The sequence below is a fragment of the Panthera tigris genome, chromosome A1 (assembly GCF_018350195.1).
Source record: "Panthera tigris isolate Pti1 chromosome A1, P.tigris_Pti1_mat1.1, whole genome shotgun sequence".
Classification (NCBI taxonomy): Eukaryota; Metazoa; Chordata; class Mammalia; order Carnivora; family Felidae; genus Panthera; species Panthera tigris.
In genome coordinates this window covers 232,008,113-232,033,177 of record NC_056660.1, presented here as the reverse complement: position 1 = coordinate 232,033,177, position 25,065 = coordinate 232,008,113, and positions in this window count along the sequence as shown.

Here is a 25,065-nt window from a genome sequence, read left to right as displayed (position 1 = left end):
TTAAGTTTCTCAGGATCCACATAAGAGTGAAAACATATGGTATCTGTCCTTCTCTGGATGACTTATTTCATTTAGCATAACCCTCTCCAGTTCCATCCACGTTGCTACAAAAGGCCATATTTCGTTCTTTCTCATTGCCACGTAGTATTCCATTGTGTATATAAACCACAATTTTTTTATCCAAGGGATACAGGAGTACTGATGCCGAGGGGCACTTGTACCCCAATGTTTATCACAGAATTCATGTTTAATCACAACATGTAGGCTTCTTGTATATTTACTCTGAAATCCCACAGTAGGTGATCAATAAATGCCTGTTTATTGGCCGATAAAAGAAGAATCTAATATTGAGTGCACACTTTAACGTTGTATAATATCATGGAAAAAGTGTAGCTGAATATGATTTTGAGAACACTGCAGATTCATAGGCTTATACTCCTGGAACGGAACTGGAAGTTTGCAGATCTTTCTAACATTTAAAGCTTCTGTAGTAACAGAATGGATCATGTTCTGTGACCGGGGGGTGTCTGGAACCGCCGTGGAATGACCTCTCTGTTACGGACATTGGAAAGGGAGTCCAGACAAGGAATGGACCTGAACACCTAGTTTTCTGTGAAAAAGCACATCAAGGTAGATATTTCCAGAGTCCTGGGCTTCTGTTCCTCCCATCACATGTGTGTTTTCAGAAGTCCCATGTGACTCCAGGGTCTGCTGGAGGCAAAGGATGTGGTCAGTTCTGTGTGTTTCTGAGGCTTCTTTCTCGAGTGTTGACTTATGTTGGACCCTGCCCGCCGTGATCCCTGTAGCTGACCCATCGTGTGCTTCTTCCTGCAGGGACCATCACGGGAGCCTCTGCGGGGGGACTTCAGCCAGAAATCTGTGGATCTGGTGCTCATCCCCAGTGGCCAGGGTCCTTCGTGCACCTCACTGAATCTCCAACTCGGGGCTACCCTCGCCCCTTCATTATTATCACCCAGAATGAGGAGCTGTCTCCTGATGGAAACATTTTCCATTCTGTCCTTCATCCATGACTCCTCAATCTATGTCTAGAAGGGCTTTTGTTTCAGACTCTTGGACACTGACCCGAACCCTTCCCCCCCCACCCTGTGATCTGTCCTGGTGGACTTCACCCAGGATGCCTCACCCAGGAAGGCCAGACATACACAGCTTCCCTCCTCCACTGTGCCCTCCACCTCCACGGACCCGCCAAATACAAAGTCACCTCCTTGGAAGCAGAGAAAGACTGACTTAAAGAGCCCAGGTCTTTCTGAATCATCTGGGGGGAATTTGGGGGCACCTCTCACATCCCTTGGTGTAGATACTTGCATGTTCTAGTTCATTCTTGTACACAGAGACTGGACAAAGCCATCCAACGTGAAGTATTTTCTTGGGGTGATTGTCTTTGTGGGCCCCTAGGGGGTCTGAGAGATATTTAAGTTTCTTTATTATCTGGAGAATTCAGGGCCTGTTGAACCCAACAGACAATAACAGGATATTGTCCTCGGGCGATATTTCTGTAGACTTGTCACAGCATGGCATGCTGCAGAGGGTGACAACTTTGATCATAAAGAGGCCAGAGAAAAAAAATTAAAAAAAAAAAAATCAGAGCCTGGAGCCTGCTTCTGATTCTGTGTCTCCCTCTCTCTCTGCCCCTCCCCCGTTCATGCTCTGTCTCTCTCTGTCTCAAAAATAAATAAACGTTAAAAAAAAAAAATTAAAAAAATTAAAAAAAAAAAAAAAGAGGCCAGAGAGTCTCTTTTCATTTAGGGGAAGGTTCAGAAGACATTTATAGAAAATTCAGCATCTTTTCAAAATGTGGCACAGGTGATAATGTCTACTTTCTCCTGCCTCCCAATGTACCAAAAATGTAAAAATGAGTCACAGGAGAGTAAAGCAAAGGAAACTATCCAGTCAGAAAACACAAAGTAAATCTGGTCTATTCTGCTGATTTTTCTAGTCAGTTTTTAAAGAATCTCTCCATTTGGATTTTGAAAGAAGTTTCAGTAGAGCAGGGTCACAGTGTTGCGAGAAGCATACCGACTAGAATTCAGTCATTAGTGATGCCAGCCAGACCCGGCGACTAAATCGCGGTGGGATTTGGGATACAAAACATAGTGTTTCTTTCCTTGATTCCTATTCTGTGAGATGAGAAAACTGGTCTAGATTAGTGCGGTCCAGTAGAAATATAATGTGAGTCACATTTTACCTTTTCTAGTTGCCACATTAAAATAAATAAAAACAAATAGGTGAACTTAAGTTTAATGATCTATTTTATTCAGCTCAATGTATCCCAGACATTATCCTTTCAACATATGATCGATAGAAAAATAGCTATTTTTTTTAAGTTTATTTGAGAGAGGGAGGGAGAGAGAGAGAGTAGGGGAGGGGCAGAGAGAGAAGGGGAGAGAGAGAGAGAGAGAGAGAGAGAGAATCCCAAGGAGGCTCTGTGCTGTCGGCACAGAGCCCAAAGTGGGGCTCAATCTCATGAGCCGTAAGATCATGATTTGAGCCAAAATCAAGAGTCAAACGTTTAACTGACTGAGCCACCCAGGCGCCTTGGAAAATAACTATTAAACAGGTATTTTCTATTCTTTTGTTTATACTAAATTTTAAAAACTCTGGTGGGTGTTCGCCCTAAGACCGCATCTCAGTTCAGACTGGCCACAGTCATGCTCAGGGACCACATGTGGTCGTGGCCACCGTACTTGTCAGTGAAGGTGTAGACAGTGTCTAGGATCCTTTCCGGTCTGACATTCTGGGGATCCAAGTCCATGCCTTTAGAGGGATCACTTTCGATTTATCTTCTAAATTGTCCTCTTAAAATAAGGTATCAGGAGCTGCAATACCTGTGAAAAAAGAATTACAACCGTTTACTAGCCCTAAAGATATGCCAAATATTGTTCGTAGCACTGAAATACATTAATTCATATAGCTCTCATGGTAACACGAGAAGGTAGATACTGCTCTTAATGTCCATTTTTCGAGGAATCTCCACACCGTTTTCCAGAGTGGCTGCATCAATTTGCATTCCCACCAACAGTGCAAGAGGTTTCCCCCCCCCAAAAAAAACCTCTTTAAAGAGGCTGTTTACCAAAGATTGGGAAGCTAAAATCTCTTTTAATTCCAAACCCTTGTTGGCAAACCTTCCTCCTCTGGCTTCCCTCTCTGCTGTGCTCGAAGTATGTGGTCCTTCCTAGCCTGTCTTCCTCTCCTTCCCTCCCTTGGCATAATGTGCTACCTTTACAACATATAGTACGGTTGGGGATGTATGTATAATTCTCCCATAATGGACCTTGGGCTTCACGAATATCTATAAGCTCTATAGGTCTTATTATGTCTCAGGATCTAGCCCGGACCCATCAGAGGGACCCGGTAAGGAAATCTGATCACGGACCAGATGAACAAATGAGAAAGGTCTCTAGACTTCAAACAGCCTAATGATCGTGTGAAAGAGAAGGGTAAGGACTGATTTGACAATGACACATGTTTTATCTTCTGAAAATTTCCATTTTGTTTCACGGTTCAGAGGGAGCATAAAACCACACGGTTAAAAAGCATGTGACATTTCAGAAAGAACATTGTCCTTCTTAAAAACAAACTTTAACTGTAATTATGCTGGGTTTCATTTTAAATGTTGCCAAATAGATCAGATCAAGATGTTTTCTATAGCCACCAGTTAACTTTTGAGTAAATTCCCACAGGATTTATTTTCAGGGAGTGTGAAGGCAGTGTCCTTGTGCAGAATGTTCTAGATCACTTTGCTTCGCATTACAGTCTGTGAGGGTGTTCACGCCGTGAGCCTTGACGGATCATTTTGTGTAGTAGTGTGGGATTTTTGTGCAAAGTTTTTTAAGGAGGATTTGATGTTATCACAACTATTTCTATTTCATCATAACTACTTCTTTTAAATAATATTGTTGCTAAAGACATCGGCTTCAAAAATTAAAAACATGGCTATATGGAAAAACTCTCAAAAATACTCATGAATTTTAGTAATCTAACATGCTTTTTCAGTTCAGAATTGTGAATTCATTTTTGTGGTATACTCCCCACACAACATTACACGATAGAATAAAAATCTCCCGTGTGTCTTAGTTTAGGGCATATTTATGATCAGGGGCACATGGGTGGCTCAGTCGATTAAGTGTCTGACTTTGGCTCAGGTCATGATCTCATGTATCGTGGGTTCGAGCCCCGCATCAGGTTCTATGCTGACAGCTCAGAGCCTGGAGCCTGCTTCGGATTCTGTGTCTCCCTCTCTCTCCCCCTCTCCCACGCACACTCTCTCTCAAAAATAAACAAACATTAAAAAGAATTTTAAAAAAAAAGAACGACATGGATTTTCCATATTCATTTTTTTCTGTAGGGTGAATAAATGATAATCTTTTAATCTCATTCTCAACTTCAGAAAAACTATCAAATTGATTTAATTTCCTACTTTTATTATGTTAATGTAAAAATAAGCTGTTTTGATTATTAGTGCAAGCACAAACAATGTGAAAGTGTGCATTTCATGGGGCACCTGGGTGGCTCAGATGGTTTAGCATCCGACTCTGGATTTCGGCTCAGGTCATGATCTCAGGGTTTGTGAGACGGAACCTTGAGTCGGGCTCTGCTCTGACCGAGCCTGCTTGGGATTTTCTCTTTTTCTACCCCTCCCCCACTTGCAGTCTCCCTCTCCCTCTCTCTCTCTCTCTCTCTCTCTCTCAAAATAAATAAATAATAAAAAAGAAACTTTCTATTTCATGTATTCCATAAATGAAGGATCAAGGTACAGACTTCCAGTTGAAACGAATACGATACAATAGCTCTGCCCTGTAGCCTGTCTTATTCCAAGGAAAATAGTTAAGGTAACAAATGAGAAATTAATTGTACATTTATAAAAATATCTCAGTGACAACCTGATAAATTTTCCTGAAGTTTCTGTTCAATTACATGTAAGATAGGCTTAAGGATGAATTTTGTTGTATAATTTTAGATGTCTCCTTGTATATTGACCCTATAAATTATAGGATATTTCTAGCTTTCGCTTATTTACAGAATTTTCTTTTGCATTTTTAAATCTTGAGACAGTCATAAGTGAGCTAGTCTAATTCGACACAGGTCTTGGCTTATGGATTTTGTTGTATCATCTTATAGAATGTGAGATCTGTGAGGGCAACCGTCTCTGCTTTTCTGTTCACGGGTGTCCCAAGTGGCTAGAATAGTTCTGGGGACATGGTAGGCCCTCCCTGGATGTTTGTTGACTGAATGAATAATTGCACTGGAGAGGCATCTGGGCTCTAATGCACTTGCTTGCTTTCTTTCTCTGTGTGATCCTGATTTTTATTTTTATTTTATTTTATTTTATTTTATTTTATTTTATTTTATTTCATTTCATTTCATTTCATTTCATTTTATTTTATTTTATTTTATTTTTTTAATGTAATTTATTGTCAAACTGGCTTACATACAACACCCAGTGCTCATCCCAACAAGTGCCCCCCTCAATGCCCATCACCCATTTTCCCCTCTCCCCTATCCGCCATCAACCCTCAGTTTGTTCTCTGTATTTAAGGGTCTCTTATGGTTTGCCTTCCTCCCTCTCAGCTGGTGAATGGATAAAGAAGACGTGGTTTATATACACAATGGAATACTACTTGGCACTGATTTTTAGTCACAATCTCCAAAACTTCAAATTAGCTTCTCTCACCTCACAACAAATCAAACTAATCTCATGTTGTTACTCTTCATCTGTAACGACATGATGTATGGAAAGCCAAGTTAAGTGAGATGTTACCCCCTCGGTCAGAATCCCATTATTTTCATTAGTACCCTTGGATGACAAAAATATGGCTCAATTATGGTTACGCTGTTCTAATTTCATTGACAGAAGTTTGTGAAAATGTTTTTCTCTTGTCATATAAGCACTTGGGGAATACCCTTGGTTTTTGCCTCTTGGCCTCTAGAGCTTAAAATATGCAAAGTTATCACAGAGTTATCACTTTAAGGGAAAGTTTTCATGATAATGAATCAAGTTTCCACCTTGAAAAGCTACAGAAAGAGCCCATGAGACCAAAATAGTAGAAAGATGGAACGATCAGAATTTAGGATCCAACACAGTATTCAAAACTGGTGGTGAATAAAAAAAACTTAAATGGACTTACGCTTCCATAGTTGTGGAAAATGTAGCCACGTGTAAACTCCAACTGATAAACAATTCCAAGAAGTTCCAAAGCACCAGATTAAAAAATTCTAATAACTTAGAATTAACATTCCACAGAAGTTTTTAAACACATGGGAAGTGGGGCGCCTGGGTGGCTCGGTCGGTTAAGCGTCCGACTTTGGCTCAGGTCATGATCTCGCGGTCTGTGAGTTCGAGCCCCGCGTCGGGCTCTGGGCTGACCGCTCAGAGCCTGGAGCCTGTTTCAGATTCTGTGTTTCCCTCTCTCTCTGCTCCTCCCCTGTTCATGCTCTGTCTCTCTCTGTCTCAAAAATAAATAAACGTTAAAAAAAAAAATTTTAAACACATGGGAAGTGAAAAGAATTCGGTGGACATGAGTATGTGACAGATCACCCTGCTTGAGTCCGGGGGGACCGTACACAGGGTTCCAGTATCGATGTTAAATAAAAAGTCTGTTTAAAATGTTGTTGCTAAGCACTTAAGTGAGCCAAATAGAAGAATATGAAAAGACTGTTTGGTTTCCACGATAAATTTGAACGGGATATATTTATGCCCAGTTGAGACAAAATAAGAATTCAGCTAAAAGACACTTACAAGGACACAAACCAAAAATAAAACAAAGACACACTATATGCTGAGTATGTTAGAAGCGCTAGACCAATCTTTTTGCTCGGATCAGCTCATTTAATCCTCAAAATGACACTAGGAGCCAAGCACAGTTACTGACCCAAGAGTTAACTCCAGAGACTGTCCTGTTAACAGCTCTACTATATAAAAGTAAAGAATGAACGCGTGGTATAAGAAAGAGCACTCAGGAAGAGGTTAATAAAAAGATAGGAAGCCCGGCAGGTATAAAATCAGAAATCCAGCTGAAAATCATTAAATGGGATAAATGGAGACAAAACTTACAGTCCATGAACACAGATAATGCACGCAACTAACAGAGTTTCTACGTACACAAAACAAAAACTAAGAGCCATACAGGAAGAAATTCATAATCCAATTGGAATATTATAAAGCCTACCTTCCAGGATTTATTTTTCAAATAAATAATTTTAAGAAACCCCCCCAAATTTGTACACACAATTAACATTTTGATCTAAGAGACATGCACAGGATCTACCATCGCAATGGATTAATATCAGTCATGTAAAATGAGCCCCTTATACTCAATAGACAAATGGCCCCATGGAAAAGTGTACAAAACATAAGTAAGCACATGGCCAAAGAAGAAGCTGAAATGCTAATACACCTATGACATCATCAGATGTTATCTCACAGTTAATGACGAAGCACATTATAAAATCAGTGATATGTATGTATGTGATTTATATACATGTATGTTTGCCTATGACACTGGTAAAAATAAACAGGTTGATAACATGAATACGCTTTATCTAAAGTAGTGCAGAGACAGACACTTGGCGTGTTTTGGTAGACAGTTTTTCGTAGACCATCCAAAGAACAATTTGGTAGCGCCTCTCGAATGTTAAGTGCGCACCTCCGTGACCAGTGCTCCCCCCCTTACCGCATCTAACACATCGAAGGAACAGACCGTGTGCCGTAAGGCATATCCACAAAAGTCCTCTGCAACCTTGTGTGTGTTCATGACAAACTGGAAACAGCTTGAATGTCAATACTGGGATGGCTGAAAATTCTAGCAAATCCATACTATGTCGTGTATGCTGCAGACGTTAGAATGAGGTACAGCTGAACGTTCCACTAAGAAAGACCGCTAAGTCGTTTTATCACGTTAACAAAAAAGAGGGTATACGTAGGAAATTGATCTCTGTCTCTCCATACTCCACATGACTATGGAAAGATACGTATTATTAAGAGGGGCTCCTCTTGGGGAAGAGATTACAACTCCCTGCCTGTGGGAAGCAGGGAGAGGGTAGGAGGAATTTCTGTTTACCCTCGAGTTCTGAGTGGTTCTACTGTTTTACAAATAGCAGGATGGCATATGTTACTTTTGCAAGATAAATGAAACATAAATACACCCCAAAACTAATAAGATATTTCCTGAGCAGGTTAAAGTGGTTCTAAGTTACCACTTGATTTTGCAGTTTTTAAGAAAATATATTTTCTTTCTGAAAAATTGATTGATTGATTGATTGATTGAGACAGAGCAAGAGCGGGGGGAGGGGCAGAGAGAGAGGGGGTGGGGGCACAGAATAGGCAGCAGGCTCCAGGCTCCGAGCTGTCAGCACAGAGCCCGCCGCGGGGCTCAAACTCATGAACCGTGAGATCATGACCTGAGCCGAAGTCGGGCGCTTAACCCGCTGAGCCACCCAGGCGCCCCAAGAGAATATATTTTCCATATTAATTAGCGAAGGTTTGAGCAAGTCGCAGAATTTTAACGCCGATTTCACCACTCAAGTAACTTGTGCAGCCGTGTTTTTAATTCTTTCGGCTTTGCACTTTGGAGGATTTACTTTCCATTTTATGAGGTACAGCACCCCCCCCCCCGTATTTTTATCATGTGTCTGGCAACAAATTTGTGAGGTGAGTTGTCATGGTAACGAGAGAACGACTCCAACGAGGGGAGAATGAGTTGGCCTTGATTCTGTTTTGTCTTTGACGCACCCAGGGCTGAGTTAACCTCTGAAGACAAAACGGCTCTTGGGCAGGTGATTCGTCCTGGGTCTGTTTCACGTAGGTTCACGAGCAGGGTGTCAAGAATGACGGGCGACGTCCTGCCCTGGATTGTAAGACATCGGCACAATGGTGCTTCTCAAAGCAGAGGTCGAGAAGCTCTTCCAGATCCTCTCCCCCGTCTGTCCCCCAAGCTCGGCACAGCCCAGGCACCTGGCCTGGCCTCACAGTCGCCCGGACACCGCCGTCCCCGCAGCGTCCTCGTCCGCCCGCTTGTCAACAGCCCCGCGGCTCCGTCCCGTCCGACGGAGCGATGAGCATCATTTGTTCCTCAGCCTTCGCTCACCTGTTCCGTCACTGGACACCCCCGGTGGGGACCCCACCCCCCCACACCCACCCGCTCCGAGGCCGGGACAGACATTGAGTCACAGACGTCGAATGCATCTGGCTGTCTCACGCCCAAAGACCTTACACTCGCAGTGTAGCCAGTAGGAAGGACCGAAGCCTAGCCACCCCGCCGTGTGCCCGGCAGAGCCCGGAGAGGTTCCAGGGACCCTACTTCCATAGCCCAGAAAATAAATCAGGGTCAAGGGCCCTCCCTGCTGGCTTTGTCTCCACCGCCCCAGAACCTAAGGTGGTCTCCACCTTTGCTCCCGTCCCATGTGCGGACCGCACAGGGGCCATGTTCCCTCTCCCTGGAGCTGTCACCTGCAGGGATCCTGGGATCCACCTGCACCAGGAGGCACAGCCAGGCAGGTGTCCTTGGCTTCGCCGTGAGGCACCAGGCATCTGACTTGTTTCACTGCAGGGGCACATCTCGGTTTCTCTTCTACCTTGCCCAGTGCTGACAGAGACTCATTGTATTTTCCAGAATTAGTCCCCCAGAGGTGTCTCTTTTTATTCTCCCAACACGTTTGTCTCTGTGGCTTGTTATTACGCAGCGATGTCATTCAAGAGCACAGAAAGGGGCTTCCACGCCAGGCAGGGACCATGACAGGGACTAGCTGGAGGCAGTGCGGTGGAAGAGAAGGTGAGGAGGTAGAAGGAGGACGGCTGGCTGGTGGGCCAGAGGGTGGCCCAGGATGAGATGACCAGGGTGTGGGGTGTCCCTTCAAAGACCTATCGCTGTGCAGGTTTGTACAAAGCTCTCTAACATCCAACGCAGAAAGCAGTGAACTACCAGAACACAACGTGACAATAGCTTAAGCGAAGATTATCTTTAAAATGTATTTAATGTTTATTTATTTTTGAGAGAGAGACAGAGCATGAGCAGGAGAGGGGCGGGGGGGGGGGACACAGAATTTCAAGTGGCTCCAGCCTCCGCGCTGTCAGCACAGAGCCCCATGCAGGGCTCAAACTCACGAACTGCGAGATCATGACCTGAGCCGAAGTCGGACGCTTAGCGGACTGAGCCACCCAGGCTCCCTTGCTAAGATTGATGATCTTAAGTCGCTTAAAGAGAGGGCAAGGTTGACTTGGGACGAGGAAGGCAAGGGGTCACAGGGTGTGAGGGCAACAGAGCGGAGCACAGTGGTCAGCTGGGGAAGCTGGGAAACTTGCTGGGGGCGGGGGGCCCGCGGTCAGGTGTACCTGGGAGCTCTCTACGTGGAGGGAGCACCCATGAGCGAGTTTGTGTTTCCAGAAGCACCTTGCTGTGTCTAACGGCTCCCCCTAAATGAATTTGGAGCTCTGTTCTGCTCTCTGTGCCTTCCTGTGCTTACGATTGGAGAGGGGCAGGTGACCAGAGAGCTGTGGTTCAGGATGTGTGTTTGAACATGACCTGTCTTAATGATCAGCCCGGGGGAGCTGAGGGGCTAATGCTGTCTTTGGATTTATGTGTGATTTCAGCAGTTATTTTGGTTTGTTTTTAGTTTTGCCTTTCGTACGTTATGGGTGTTTTTTTTTTTTTTTTTTTTTTTTCCCAGCACCTTCTCAAAGGTTTAAAGCAAATGATTTGAAGTCATTTATCCAAATATTATTCTGCAGTTAATCAAGATGAAAATAACGTCACTTCCCTTGCACTTGAGAAATGAAAGCCTTTTTTTGTTAAAAGTTGTATCTTCTCAAGGCTTATGTACCCAGCTACCCTTATTTTTTACCCCATCTAGAAACAGTGATGAGAATGACTTGACTTCTGCGGAAAGCCTGGCCACGTGGAATTCTTTACCTAGGTCTCCCAAACACTCTGGCTGCCACCTTTGGCTACAAAATAACGCTGCTCTATAGTATGGAGACAATAGCTGCTTTCGCCGGCTTTAGCAGGTGCTCAGAGTTTACTACACCGAAAACCTGACTGTTTCCCTGGCCTGCCTTGTCCCCTCCTGTAGCTCAACCTGTACCCTGATGGTCCCAGCCCAGACCTCTCCTCTGGGCTCTGCCTAGTACACCCAGCCCCCCGGCCCCCAGGGAACAGGTGCCCCCAGGGATCCCGTGAGTGCCAGAAATGTTAAGACACCGAAAACCCTGTGCGTGCTTGACTGAGTCCCCATCTCTCCATTCACAGTCTGCCCAAGTCAAAACCTCAGAACCTTCCTGCAAACTCCCCCCTCCTCTGCCTCCACATCCAAGTAGGGCTTCTTCCGCCTCCCGAACGCTGTCCTCATTGGTTCCCACCTCTCCGACCTCCCCCCTCGAGCCCCACCCCGGCCCAAACTGTCTCAGCTCCCTTCTCACCATCCTGCATGCCTTCTAGCGGGTCCCCGTCCGGCCCCGTGTATCTGACAGACACCTGCCCATGTGTCTCCACTGCTCTAATCCCATCCATACCGGTGGATGCAGGTTCACCATTGATGCGTGCACCTGTATTTCTTGTATATGCGTGCGAGTTGCACGTATTTCACGTTTCTGTGGCAAACATACAAATGTCTTTAATGTCATCTGGAACCTATCTGCCAGCTTTTAAAAGGCTCTCCAGTTTATGGGGCGCCTGGCTGGTGCAGTCGGTTAAGCATCCGACTCTTGGTTTTGGCTCAGGTCTTGGTCTCGAGGTTTCTTGAGCTGATAGCCTGGAACCTGCTTGGGATTCTCTCTCTCTCTCTCTCTCTCTCTCTCTCTCTCTCTCCCCCTCTCTCTTTCTGCTCCCCCATCTAAAAATAAATAAACCTAAAAAAAAAAAAGAAAGAAAAGAAGAGCTATCCAGTTTAAAACTCCAATGTGATGTCCAGCCCACAGTTTCTCTGTCTACCACGATGGGCAGCTTGTCGCGTCGAGGGACCTCAAGTGGGCGAGGGTCTGGCCTGCTCGTTCCCCCTTGTCCTTTGCACGGCAGCCCCTGGTGAGTGGAGGACAGGCTCATGGCCCAGTTCTGGGGCATCTCCTTCCCTCACTGTTTGCAGAGCTGAACTCCTCTGGGTAGAGGTGCCGGGGACAGTGGAGAGGGAATGTGGACACATTTTCACTTTACTGCCATGGTATCTGCTGCCTCCCTGGACAACCTCTACCGTATCCTGTCTGTGCAGGAGGGTGTGTATTCTAGCCCTTTAGTGGGGTCTGTGGGCGAGTTAACTTGGAGTCTGGGAGGTAGACGCCCAGAGTGAAGATAAATGGAGATCCCGGGAGGACTACTGGTCCCAGCAGGGAGCACAGCTCATCCAAATTTTGCCAAGCGTGAGCATACGAGGGTGAACTGCATGCAGTCTCGGGGTCCACGCGTTCCCTTCTCTCCGGAGTGAGTGGGTACGTGTGCAGAAAGCCAGAGGCGCTGTTTCCAGTACTGAGGACACGCATGCTGGCCACGTCTGGCTGAGACTGATGGATGAAATAACAAGCCCGTCTCTAGCAAGGAGGGATACACGTGCAGAGAGAGCTGCTCTCTCTTTACTGACATCTCGGCGAAAGCCTCTGAGTCCCCAAGACTGCAATGCGGAAGATACACGAACCCATCGGAGTGGCAGGAAGCATCCCGTGTGTGCACACACGTTTGTAAACGTGCAGAACGGATCTGGAAAGACACCCCGGTGCTCGTTCTGGTCATGTGACTCCTGCAGTGCCAACCTGAGGACGGGGTGGTGGACGGGACTTAATCTGGAGTATTTGCCCTTTTATCTTACTGCAACTTTGAATCGCGTCTGTGCATCACCTCGTCAAAACAAAATAAGGTGGAAACCAGAGAGAGAACATAATGTAAAAATAAGAGAAATGCCATATTGTCCAACTGCTATGATTAAAACCAAACACCAGAGAATGGAAGTTGCATAAGAAAAGACTTACACCATTGTTACACGTGTGCAGAGAATCCACAAAGGCAGTAATGTTTCAGTGACTGAACTCTTCTGTTTTGTTTACCCGGGACCATGACAAGCTAAAGGGTATTGAGTGCAAACCCTTTCAGGTCACCCATTAAAATTTTTCTGAATAATATTTTTTCTCTCAATGCATTGAAAAAAAACCCCTTTGATTTATGCATAAATAACGGACAATAACTAAGGGATTTTTTTTCCTCCGAGCTTTTCAAATAAAGGTTATCTTTGGCTTGAAAATAGCTAGTAAAATTTGAAGCTATTTTTCTTTTTTTTCCCCCAAAAGTTAGAACTGTCTAAGAACAAGAGTGCAGCATGAAAGTAATTCTTCAACCATAGCTAATGGTATTCCACAAATCTTTTATGCAATTCAGAAATGCAGACAGAAAATTACACTAAAGAACAGCCCAGGGGAGAAAATGGGCCATTTTTAGTACAAGATGGCTTTCTCATTTGAACCTAGTATTTCAGATTTATTTACTGATATAGTTAAGCTCACAGAAACCTCTTTTTTTCTCCCCCCAGAATTGAAACATACTTTGAAAAGATATGCACTCCTGGTAAATGTTCTAAATAACCCAGAAAAGGTCGCAGTCTTTAGTAAACCAGCATTCTCAGATATTCAGCCTCTGTACTCTTTTCATAAGTGCTTTTTCACTAACGCTGTCAAATATCGTTCTGTCAGCTAGCTTCCTAGCACCAGCCTTCATCGTATAGATGTGCAAAACTATTCTCAGTCTTTCATGTGAGGCCAGTTCAGATGTTTCCAAGTTTCGCTGTGATGTGTTGCCGTGCAATAATTGTATATGCATCTTCGGACGTGTTCCTATTGAGGTCAGTGCATTTTTAAGTTGGATTCATATTTATCCCCACCTGCTGTCCCGATCAGACTTTTTCCGATTGTCGTTGCCGATGTAAAGAATCATCTCGTACTTCAAGCATGTTACTTAGACTAAACGTATTTTGTAGTATGTAGACTATCCAAATCTAAGAATAGTTAATTTTTTTTAAATTGCGGAATACTCCTCAGGCACCACCTGCAAATTGCAATTCCTTGCTAATGGATGAGTGCTTGCAGAACCCCACATTTGGATCCAAAGAAAAGAAGGGAAGTATGTAATCCACATCACGTGGCATTATAGTCGGTTGCATATGTTGTGTTTCTGCTCTGGAAGAGGAAGGATTTAGCACGTGTGTTGATGCGTCTTCGTATTTATTTTTATTTTGTTTACCTAAGTGCTGCTACTGTTCAAATCCACACCGTGCTCCAATGCTGAGTCCTTCTTAACCTGTGCAGCAGCATAGACCTCCAAACTCCATGGAATTCAGACAAAGGTCCCTTTCTTTCAGGGACGGGGTTAGTTATAAAAGCAGGTGCTTCGAGTTTTGGCTTTGCTGAACAAGCAATAAATATGAGACCTTGAGCGAAGGAGATGTCTGTGTGTGTGTGTATTTTTAAGTTTATTTATTTATTTTGAGAGAGAGAGAGAGAGAGAGAGAGAGAGTAGGGGAGGGGGAGAGAGAGAGGGAAAGAGGGAGAATGGGAGAGAGAATCCCAAGCAGGCTCCACACTGCCAGCCCAGAGCCCGACGTGGGAACTGAACTCACGAACTGTGAGATCATGACCTGAGCCGAAGTTGGATGCTTAACTGACTCAGCCACCCAAGCACCTCTCCCTGTGTTCTTCAACAGCTTTCTGTCTGTATAATGTAGTGGACCCTCTAAAATGGGGCCAGCAAACTATTTCTGTAAAGGGCTAGGCAGCAAATATTTCAGATTTTGTGAGCCCAGAGTTAATATTGAGAATGTCATGCAGGCACTTAATTGTTTCTCAATAAAACTATATTTCTGAGGTTTGAAATTCCTAAAATTTTCATGTGTCATGACAGCATAGTTGGACACATTTTTTTTTAGAGCTATTAAACTTTATTTCTTAGAGCAGTTTTAGGTTTATAGAAAGTTTAGATTTAGCAAAAAGTATGGAAAACTCACATATATTTCCTCCTCAGGTCCTCCTTCCTCCTCTCCTATTTTCCTCTATTTTTAATACCTGGCATTAATGTGGTATATTTATTACACGCGATGAGTGTTGATACTTTGCTATTGACTGAAGTTCATCGTCTATGTTACGTTTCACTTTTTGCGTTGTATGATTCTATGGGTTTTGACAAATGTCACATATCTACCATCACAGTATTGTACAGAATATTTCCAGTGCCCTAAAAATCCCCTGTGCTCTACCGTTCATCTCTCCTCTCTTTCTTCCAAGCCCCCGGAGACCGCTGATCTTTCTACTGTCTCCATAGTTTTGATTTTTCCAGAATGTCTCATGAGTCAGAATCATAGAGGGTATAGCACTGTCAGATCGACTCCTTTCACCGAGTAATGCGAACTTACGGTTCCTCCCTTTATTTTGAGGACTTGTTAATTCATTTCTCTTTACCACACATGATATCCCATTGTACAGATACACCACACTTTATCCACTCACCTACTGAAGGACACCTTAGTTGCCTCCAAGTTTTGACGAGGATGAATGAAGCTGCTATAAACATCCACGTGCAGGTTTCTTTGTGGACGGAAGTTTTCAGTTTGGGTAAATACCAAGCAGTTGCAGGATCCTATGGTGAGTGCATGTTTAGTTTTGTAGGAAACTGCAAAACCGTCTTCTAGAGTGATTGTACCGTGACACGTTCCCGCCAGCAGTGAATGAGGGTTCCTGTGGCCCCACATATCCTCACCAGCCTTTGCTGGTGTCAGTGTTCTGGGTTTTGGCCATTCTGACAGGTGTGTAGAGGTATTTAACTTTTGTTTTAATTGGTAACTTCCTAATGACACGTGATGCTGAGCGTCTTTTCATATGCTTGTTTGTCAGCCGTGTATCTTCTTTGGCGAGGCGTCTGTTCAGATCTTTGCCCATTTTTAAAAATCATGTTGTTTGTTTTCTTACTGTTGAGTTTTAAGAATTCTTTGTATATTGTGGCTGACAGCCCTTGATCAGGTACATCCTTTGCAAATATTTTCTCCCCGTCTGGCGCCTGTCTTTTCAATATCCTGACGGTGTCTTTCACAAAGCAAAACTTTTAAATTTGAATGAAGTCCCTCTCATCAATTATTTCTTTCATGCATCCTGCTTTTGATGCTATATTTAAAATCCGTCAACACACCCCGGGCCGCCTAGAGTTTCTCCTGTGTTATCTTCCAAGAGTTTTATACTTTTGCTTTTTATATTTGGATCTATGAGCCATTTTCAGTTCATTGTTGTGACAGGTATAAGGTCTTGGGCTACATTCATGTTTCTGCATGTAGGTGTCTCATTGTTCCAGTACCACTTGTTGGAAAGACTATCCTTTTTCTGTATTTAACTACCTTGGACTTTTTTTTTAATGTTTTATATTTATTTTGAAGGTGGCGGAGGGACAGAGAGAGGAAGAGAGAGAGTCCCAGGCAGGCTCCATGCTGGTAGCACAGAGCCCGATGCGAGGCTCAAACCCACACGCTGTGAGATCATGACCCGAACTGAAATCAAGAGTTGGATGCTTAACCGACTGAGCTACCCAGAGGCCCCACGACCTTGGATGTTTTTTCAAAGATAAATTGTCTACTCACCCTAGAGTCATCCCTGATCCACAGGGCATCTGTTCGAAGGTCCTGAAATTGCAGATTATATTGAACCCTATATATTCTATGTTTTTTTTTCCTGTACATACATACCCATGATAAAGTGTAAGGTATAAACTAGGCAAAGTAAGAGATTAACAACTATAACTGACAATGAAATAAAACAATTATGACAATATGACTGCGGTAAAATTTATGTGGATGTGGTCTCTCTCTCTCTCTCTCTCTCTCAAAATATCTTACTGTACTGTCCTTACCCTTCCTCTTGTGATGCTGTGAGATGATAAAATGTCTACGTGATGAGATGAAGTGAGGTGAGTGATGCAGGTGCCGAGACGTAGCATTAGGCTTATTGACTGCCCGCCAGAAGGAGGATCATCTACTCCAGGACTGTGGTTGAGCTGAGTAACTCAACGCTGCGGAAAGCGGAATCGTGGATGAGAAGGGACCACTGTATTTGTGTGGGTCTATTTCTAGGCTCTCTATTCTGTGTCATCAACCTATTTGTCTATTCTTTCACCAGTGTTCTTTTGCCGTCCATTTTTGTGTCTTGATTATTACAGCCCTGCAGGGAGTCTCGCCAGTTCTTTTCATGCTTCCCCCATGTCGTTCTTATTCTTGAACGTTGTGTTGGCTGTTCCAGCCCATCTGGAGCTAGAGGATCCCAGCTCAGCATCGCCTTCCCCCACCCTTCTGCTTTCACAACATGGCAGCTGGGGTCCAGGATGGACCCCAGAGGGCGCATGGTGTCTTGAATTTTACAGGACCACAGCAGTTTTGATGTCAGAGAAGAATAAATGGAGTTAAAACCCTAAGGTCATGCATTGACTAGAAGGATGGTTAAAAAAGCTCTATGTTATAAATAATGTGGGTATAATCTCATCATTTATGTTATCATGAAAAGTTATTAGAAGTATAGAAACAGAATCCTCAACAGAGGATTCCTCTGACGTTAAAAGGGATAGTAAGTGAAAAATGGAAACAAATGTGTTAAAAAGAACAGTGAAGAGGAAGGTCAAGGAGAAAGAAAAACATACGACACTAAAACATACATGCGTCAGTAGTGCATTAAATATAAGTAAGCTAAATGTTCGCGTTGAAAGAAGAAGTTTATCAGTGTGGATAAAAAGACAACTATTTGGTCTTTATCAAGGACATATTTATAATCCAAAGCAACAGGAAAGCAGAAAGAAAAACAAAACATATAGAATACAAACACTAACCCCCCAAATCCTCTATTATCTATATTACTATCACAAGACATATATTTAAGCAAGAGATAAAGGAAACTTCAAATGATGAAAGATTCAGTTTATCAGAAATGTATAACTATTATTAATTTTATGTACCTGATAGTACTCTATGACAAACTACACAGAGAAACCAATAACCCCATAATCTAAGGGAAATATATTAACATACATTTTCAGAAAGCAACAGAATACATTGATAAAACATCAAAATACAAAAGATTTGGCTACCAGGATTCACAAAATGGTCTTAATGGAAATCTGTAGAATGCTATACTCAACATGTACACATTGTTTTTCATTTCTTAAAACTTTAAAAAAATTTTATTTATTTTTGTGAGAGAGAGCGTGAGCAGGGGAAGGGGCAGAGAGAGAGGGGTACAGAGGGTCTGAAGTGGGTTCTGTGCTGATAACAGTGAGCCCAACGTGGGGCTCGAACTCACGAACTGTGAGATCATGACCTGAGTCAAAGTCGGACGCTCAACCCACTGAGCCACCCAGGCGCCCTCTACATATGGTTTTCCAGAACGTATGGGAGTTGTGTGAAACTGACCACCTCTTGGGTCATGATTAAGTCACAAAAATTCAGATGCCTGCATTCATATAGAATATATTCTCGACCTGATCCAACTAGGCTGGAGTTAGGAATGAAATGAGCACATAGGTGAGGATTGAACGATGGAAATATAATGCAGTGCAACACAGAGAAATACAATAATATAGGACAGATTTTCATAAACCGATGATGACTGCCACGAATTCAAGATAATAATCAACTCAATTTTGAACGGGAAGCCCACGAAACAATTGTGGAAGCAAGAGCACTCTGGAGAGGTCATAGACACAAAAGCCTTGCCCCGGAATCGTGTTGATGCTTTAGAACAGGGGTCAGCAACCTTTTGCTGTATAGGTCTAGACAGTAAATACGGCAGGCTCTGTGGGTCACGTGGTTTTGTCACACCTCCTCAACTCTGCAGTTGTGGAGTGAAAGCGGCCAGAGACAGCACGCAGACAGACAAATGTGTGTGGCTGTGTCCCAGCAAAACTTTATCTGGAAACACAGGCTGTGGGCCGGATCGGCTTTCTTCGACAGCAGCCGGATCACGTTCAGGCTGGCCGGCTGTCCCGGAAAATTTCATTGTGGTGCCGGATCAACGTAGAGCCATGTTAACTATCATCATCTGACCTTGACGAGAAAACAAAACCAGAAACAAAACCCCAAAACCAAAAACTATAATTCTAGTGTCTCTGTGAAGAAGACATGGAAGCCTAAGGAGGTGGACGAAGAAGGTCACTGAAACACGGGGAGAGTCAATAATGTTCAGACCAGGGGTTGGCAAACTACCGCTCCCCCACAAAATCCAACCCCGCCTGGTGTCGGGCCAGAAACTTAAGAATGATTTTTACATTTTAAAAGCGTTGTAATTTTAAAAGGGTTGTACAAAGTGAAGGTTATGTGCCCGAGACCACGCGTGGCTTGCAAAGTCCGGCATGTGCCATGTGGCTCTGTAAAGAAGACATTTGTGGACATTTGGCAGTGTTGCAAGTGGGGATGAGAAGACTCAAATTTACGCTGGATGGGCAGAACTGAAAGCCGGGGAACACTTCTATCTACACCTTCCCTCTCATCGTCTACACTTGGATCCCAAATTTAAGAAGTTCAAAATGGACGTTCTTGACTTCCTCCCCCGACGTTTCCTTCGCTGAGTCTCCCACATCTCAATAAATTCTGGCTCTGTCCTTGTTTTGCGCGGCCCCAAATCTGTGGAGTAACCTTTACTTGTCCACAACCAGTCTATAAGTCTTCTCTTTGCTGATATGCCAAGCATTTCCGTAATCTAACTACTTTTCAGCATCTCCATCTGCCTGAATACAAAAGCCTCCTCACTGGTAATCTTGCTTCTTGTATCCTTTACCCCCAATTCTGTTTTCAACACAGTGGCCAAAATGTCCTGGTTGGACATAATTCATCACAGGAATAGGAAAATCAATACTGAATAAGAACAGCGAAAACAAAAGGCTTAACTTGTCAGATACGATGATTTATTATAAAGCTACAGTAATTAAGGCAAAGAGACCAATAGAACAGACTAGACGGCCCAGAAATTGCCCACCCATGGAAGGTCATGTGATTTATGACATTGCCTTGCAGTAAGGAAAAGGAGGTATTTTGAAAAATATAGATTTGAGATAATTGGCTGTCCATGTGAATATAAAAAATGTTGACCATATAGCTAAGACTATATACAGAAATCAATTTTAGATATAAAACTTTATTGCACTAAAACAATAAAGTTTTTGGAAGAAAACACTGAAAAATATCAAGACATTGTGGTAGGAAAAATTTTCTTAGAACACACGTGGTTAAAAACACTCACCATATAGGACAAAGATAAATTTGACTATGTTAAAATTATGAACGTAACTCTTCATCAAAATATATCATTGACGGTGCATATGTAAGACCCAACCAGGGGGAGGTATTTTTAATGCATATGTTTGGAAAGGGGCTCATGAATATTATTTTATGAATCAAAGAGGAGATCCCGTAAAAATAGGCAAAAGCCTTACTTGAACAGATACTTCACAAGAGAGAATGTCCGAAGGGCAATAAACATGCAAAAATGTGTTCATCAGGAGAAACAAAAGCAATACTCACCTCCCAGGATGCTTAAAATGATAAAGGTAGACGACATCTAATGCCGATAAAGCGCAGAGCAAGGGAGACTCTTGTATATGTTGATGGAAGGATAAATTGGTAAAAATACCTAAAATTTTGGGAAAACCGGTAGTATCTGCTAAAACTGACCAAATGCATGGCATTCCCTTATGACACAGCAAATCCGCTCCCAGGGATTTTATATTCCAATAGACATGAGTAAGTGCATTCACCAGAAGACGTACTAGAAAGTCTAAGGGGCACTATTCTTAAATTTTTTTTTAATGTTTTTATTTATTTTTTAGAGAGAGAGACAGAGCGAGTGGGAAAAGGGCAGAGAGAGAGAGAGGGAGGCACAGAATCCGAAGCAGGCTCCAGGCTCCGAGCCGTCCGCACAGAGCCCGACGCGGGGCTTGAACTCACAAGTCGTGAGATCATGACCTGAGCAGAAGTCGGACACCCCACTGACTGAGCTACCCAAGTCCCCCTAAGTGGCACTATTCTTAAAGGCCAAGTGGGAGAAAAATGGAGGCACCATCCGCAGTGACCAGATATGTAAATTGTGGAACATTCCTGCAATTGAATAGCGGATAGCAATGACATTGAACGAACAGCAACTATCCAGGCAGCAGCAGGTGCAAATATCAGAAACCAAGTGTCGGGTGGAAGAAGTCAAGTAAAAATTAGTAGAGACGATTGGATGCTGTTTCGGAAACATGAAAAGGACATAAAAAAAAAGCCCCAAGCAGGCCAATGAATCTGTGGAGTCAGAAGTCAGGACATGGGCTACCTTTTGGAGTCAGAGGCATTGACTGCCGGGTGCTGGTAACACGCTGCTTCTTCATCTCGTGCCAGGTTACAAAAGTGTCCACTGTGAAAAATTTACCATTTCCATACCTATTACTTAGGAATTTTACAATTCATGCATTTAAGAACTCAATCAAAGGTTAACTAAATGAAGCAAAAAGGTACATCGGGGGGCTCACTTTTAATGGAACCACGGGAACCAGATTTAGTCTCTCACCTGATACAGCTAAGAACCAGAGAGAACACTCATCCATATATGTATTTGTGCAGTGTAGGAATTGGCCTCCTGGTATCTGCCAGGGATTATTCTAAGTGTGGAGGAGAGATCAGTGAACAGAACCCATCAGATCTCTGGTCTTAAGGGGCTTTCACGCAGTGGATGGATAGAGGGGAGGGACAAACGATCCGATAGAGCTCAGTCGTGTGCTGTCAGGTCACACCCTGTGTAGTGTGACAGAGAAGGGTGTTGGGGGTTCTGATTAGTCAAAGTTGGCCAGACGAGGCTTCCCCTAGGAGGACATATTGGTGCTGAGGAATGCTGACGAGAAAGGTCTAGACACAAGGAAATAATAGGGAGGGAGAGGAGCAGGTACGTGAGAGGTCCGAGGAAGGTTCAAGCTGGTGAGTTCCATGACCAGGAAGGAGGCCAGGCAGGCTGGAGACTCAGGCGGGATTTCTACGTTACAGTCTTGGGGAGGCTGCCTTCTTCTCCAGGAAACCTCAGTTTTGCAGTTAAGGCCTTCAACTGATTGGGTGAGGCCCACCCATATTTTGAGGGTAATCTGCTTTACTCAAAGTCAACTGATTAATCACACGTCCAGTGTTAATCACATGTATAAAACACCTTCACAGCAACATCTAGACTAGTTTTTGACAGAACTGGGCACCACAGCCTGGCCAAGTGGACATATAACATTAACCATCACATCCAGGCAAAGATGCTTATAGACATGAGGGGTTCAGAGCAGTCTGGTGCCCAACTTGCAAAATATGATTTCCTGATTTTCCTCAACCTTGATCCAACAAACCAAGTTCCTTAACGTAGGTTCTGTCCCTCACAGACAATGTCGTCACCCCCTGCCTGACAGTGCTTTATTCTATTTTCTCTCGGTAACGTGACTGTCTGGTGTGCTGGACGGGAAGGGATTGAGTGAGGTTGTCCACAGGTGGAGAGTGTCTGCTTCTAGAGAAATGGGGAAAAGTCTCGGTGGGGGGGTGGGGGGAACCAGACCTTCAGCAGGGTTTTCCAGATGGTGACATGAGGCAGTAGAAGGGCCCGGACTTTGGGATCAGATGCATCTTGATGGGGGTCCCGCCGGCTGTGGGCTCTGAGCTGAATGACCTTGGACAAGCTGGTCCAAGAATCTCTTTTCCATTATGGTCAGAGGCAGGTAGTAAAGTTCAAGTCTCAGGACGGCAGTGGGGGGTAGAGGCGGAATCATACCCAGTGTCTTTCACTTTCTGGAACCTGGTAGAACTAAGGTAACACTAACTCTCTTTTCTTTCCTGCCGGGCAGACCCGTCGCCTGGCTTGTGTGGAGCAGGAACTGCGGGAGGCTGGCCCACGGGTCCGCAGTCAGGGTGCAGCTGTCACAACTGCGGTGCAGAAAGCCAGGGTGGCTCCCTTGGGAAGGCAGGCCCCCGACACGGGGACCCCGGGGGCGGTGCGGAGACTGTGGCCCGGTCGGCTCCGACCCTGCACCGCCTCTTGTGGATCCCAGCGGCCGGGGCTGACCTTAGGTCACGGGAGGCTGGAGTCCAGGCCTGGTTGTCAGGCCCTCGCCGCTGGTCACTGCGCAGACCCAGCGCAAAGAGCTCCCCGAGGCTCGTGCTGGTGCGTGTCAGGGACGCTGCAGGTTGTCAGCGCCTCCGTGATCCTTGCGACTCTCTGCAGGTGGGAGACGCCAAGGCCTTGGCTCAGGGATCCGGCAGGTGCCTGGAGGGGGTGTGGCTGCGTCCTGGGTCCCTGCGTGGGCGGGGCCGCCCTGGGACCCTCCTCCCGCCCCCGCCCCTCAGCCTGGGGACCGTGAGCCCCGCTTGCCCTTCGTGCCTGCACCTGCCTTGTGTTTCTAAGATTCCTGATCCCAGTTGGAATGTGACAGCTGTCCACTTCTTTAATAGTAGACAGTGGAGCTCGAGCTGACCTCGAACTTCTTTGTGTCGTTATTTTTCGTGACTTTTAATGACCAGGAATGTCAGACGACAGGCTATTTGGATGTTTTTCATGTTGCTCATCATGTGTGAATTAATTTTCACACGGGTGTGAAACCTGCAGCCGTTAAACCTTGTGCCAAGAAGCCTGGAGCTCGTGGGCTTCAGCATCAGCCACCGCCGTGGCCAATTCATCCCCCCTTCATGTTCTCCAACAGAAGGTGCGAAATGACCAGGCTTGGGGGACTCTGCACGCAGCTGTGCTTTGTGGCATTTCCACTTTGTCTTTTTTGTTTTCTCTGTAAGTGATCAGGCGAGCTGCATACGGTGTGGGAAACAACTTGTGAGAAGATCAACTTTTGTTTTTCCGAGTTGATAACCTGGGCGGTGTGTGGTACGATAACCGTGTTCACACCCAGAGTCTGGACGCTTAGATAAGGATGTGAGGAGGCCCTCCTTAGGCTTCTGCTTTGTCTTTCCGCTAGAACCTTTCAAAGCAACCACTAAGAGTTAAGCCGAAATCAAGTTAGTGACCTCTGCCCCATCATCTAGTAACGGGGTGGGGGGGGCTTGCCATTCTGTCTCTCTGTCTCCTGCTGGTTCTGACCTGGGACAGAGGACGGCCCTTCCCCTGCTCCTTGCATCCTCTCCTCCCGCCCCCCCCCCCCCATTCTGGGGATTTATAAGTGACGAACCTTCTGATTGCTTTCTGTGGGTCCGTTGAAACTGCCCCTTCAATCAAAATGGCCCCATGGGTTCCACTTCCCCAAATGGGGGTCTGGATGCTAAGGGAGCTTCCAGTTGAAAGGTGTGGGTGGCTTAATTCGAAACACCAGATAAGGGGCTCCGAACATGGTAACTCAGGCAGCAGCTGCTACACACACAAAAAACCACCCAGGGCCTCACCGGGGCGGACCCAGATGGAAGTCCGCTGTTGTCCCGCTTGGGGAAGCTCTCGGGGGGCACCTGGGACGAATGATCTCCTGAACAGATGCTCAGTGTCAGAGAACCATGGCGACGAGAATCAGTGATAAATGAGGGAGAGGAGCTCACGCTTCACAGCCCTCGGATTTTCATGCTCTGTACGGAACCTCTGTAGCGTGCAGCATTTCCAAATTACCCAGAAGGAAGCCTCCTTCCCCACAAACACGGGCAAGGCGTTTTCTGGGATGGCATCTGGTCTCTAGACCGTTTTCTGAGCAAGGTCCACAAGCCATGCAAATGTAACTGTGGAAGAAGGAAAATGTCTTAAGGCCACTGTTAGCGGATTTTCTTCCCCTTCCACCTAAACCCTGACACGAACAAACTGAATCGAAGACACTAACAAACTTATTCTTTTTTCTCAACTGAGCCCATCAACTTTTTGTTGCTTACCAAACCAGGCTATTAAAACAGAAAGAAAATTTAGCAGTGGGAAACAGGGAAGCTTTTACTCAAACTTCATATTTCCCAGGCACTGGTAACATAGGCAATAATTTTAAAGGAAAATATGGTATGATTGTGGGAAAGGGATCTCTCAGAAACACAGGAAAAGGACTTTTGGAACCTTCCTAAAGCAATAGCATGAAAGTGATTTAATAG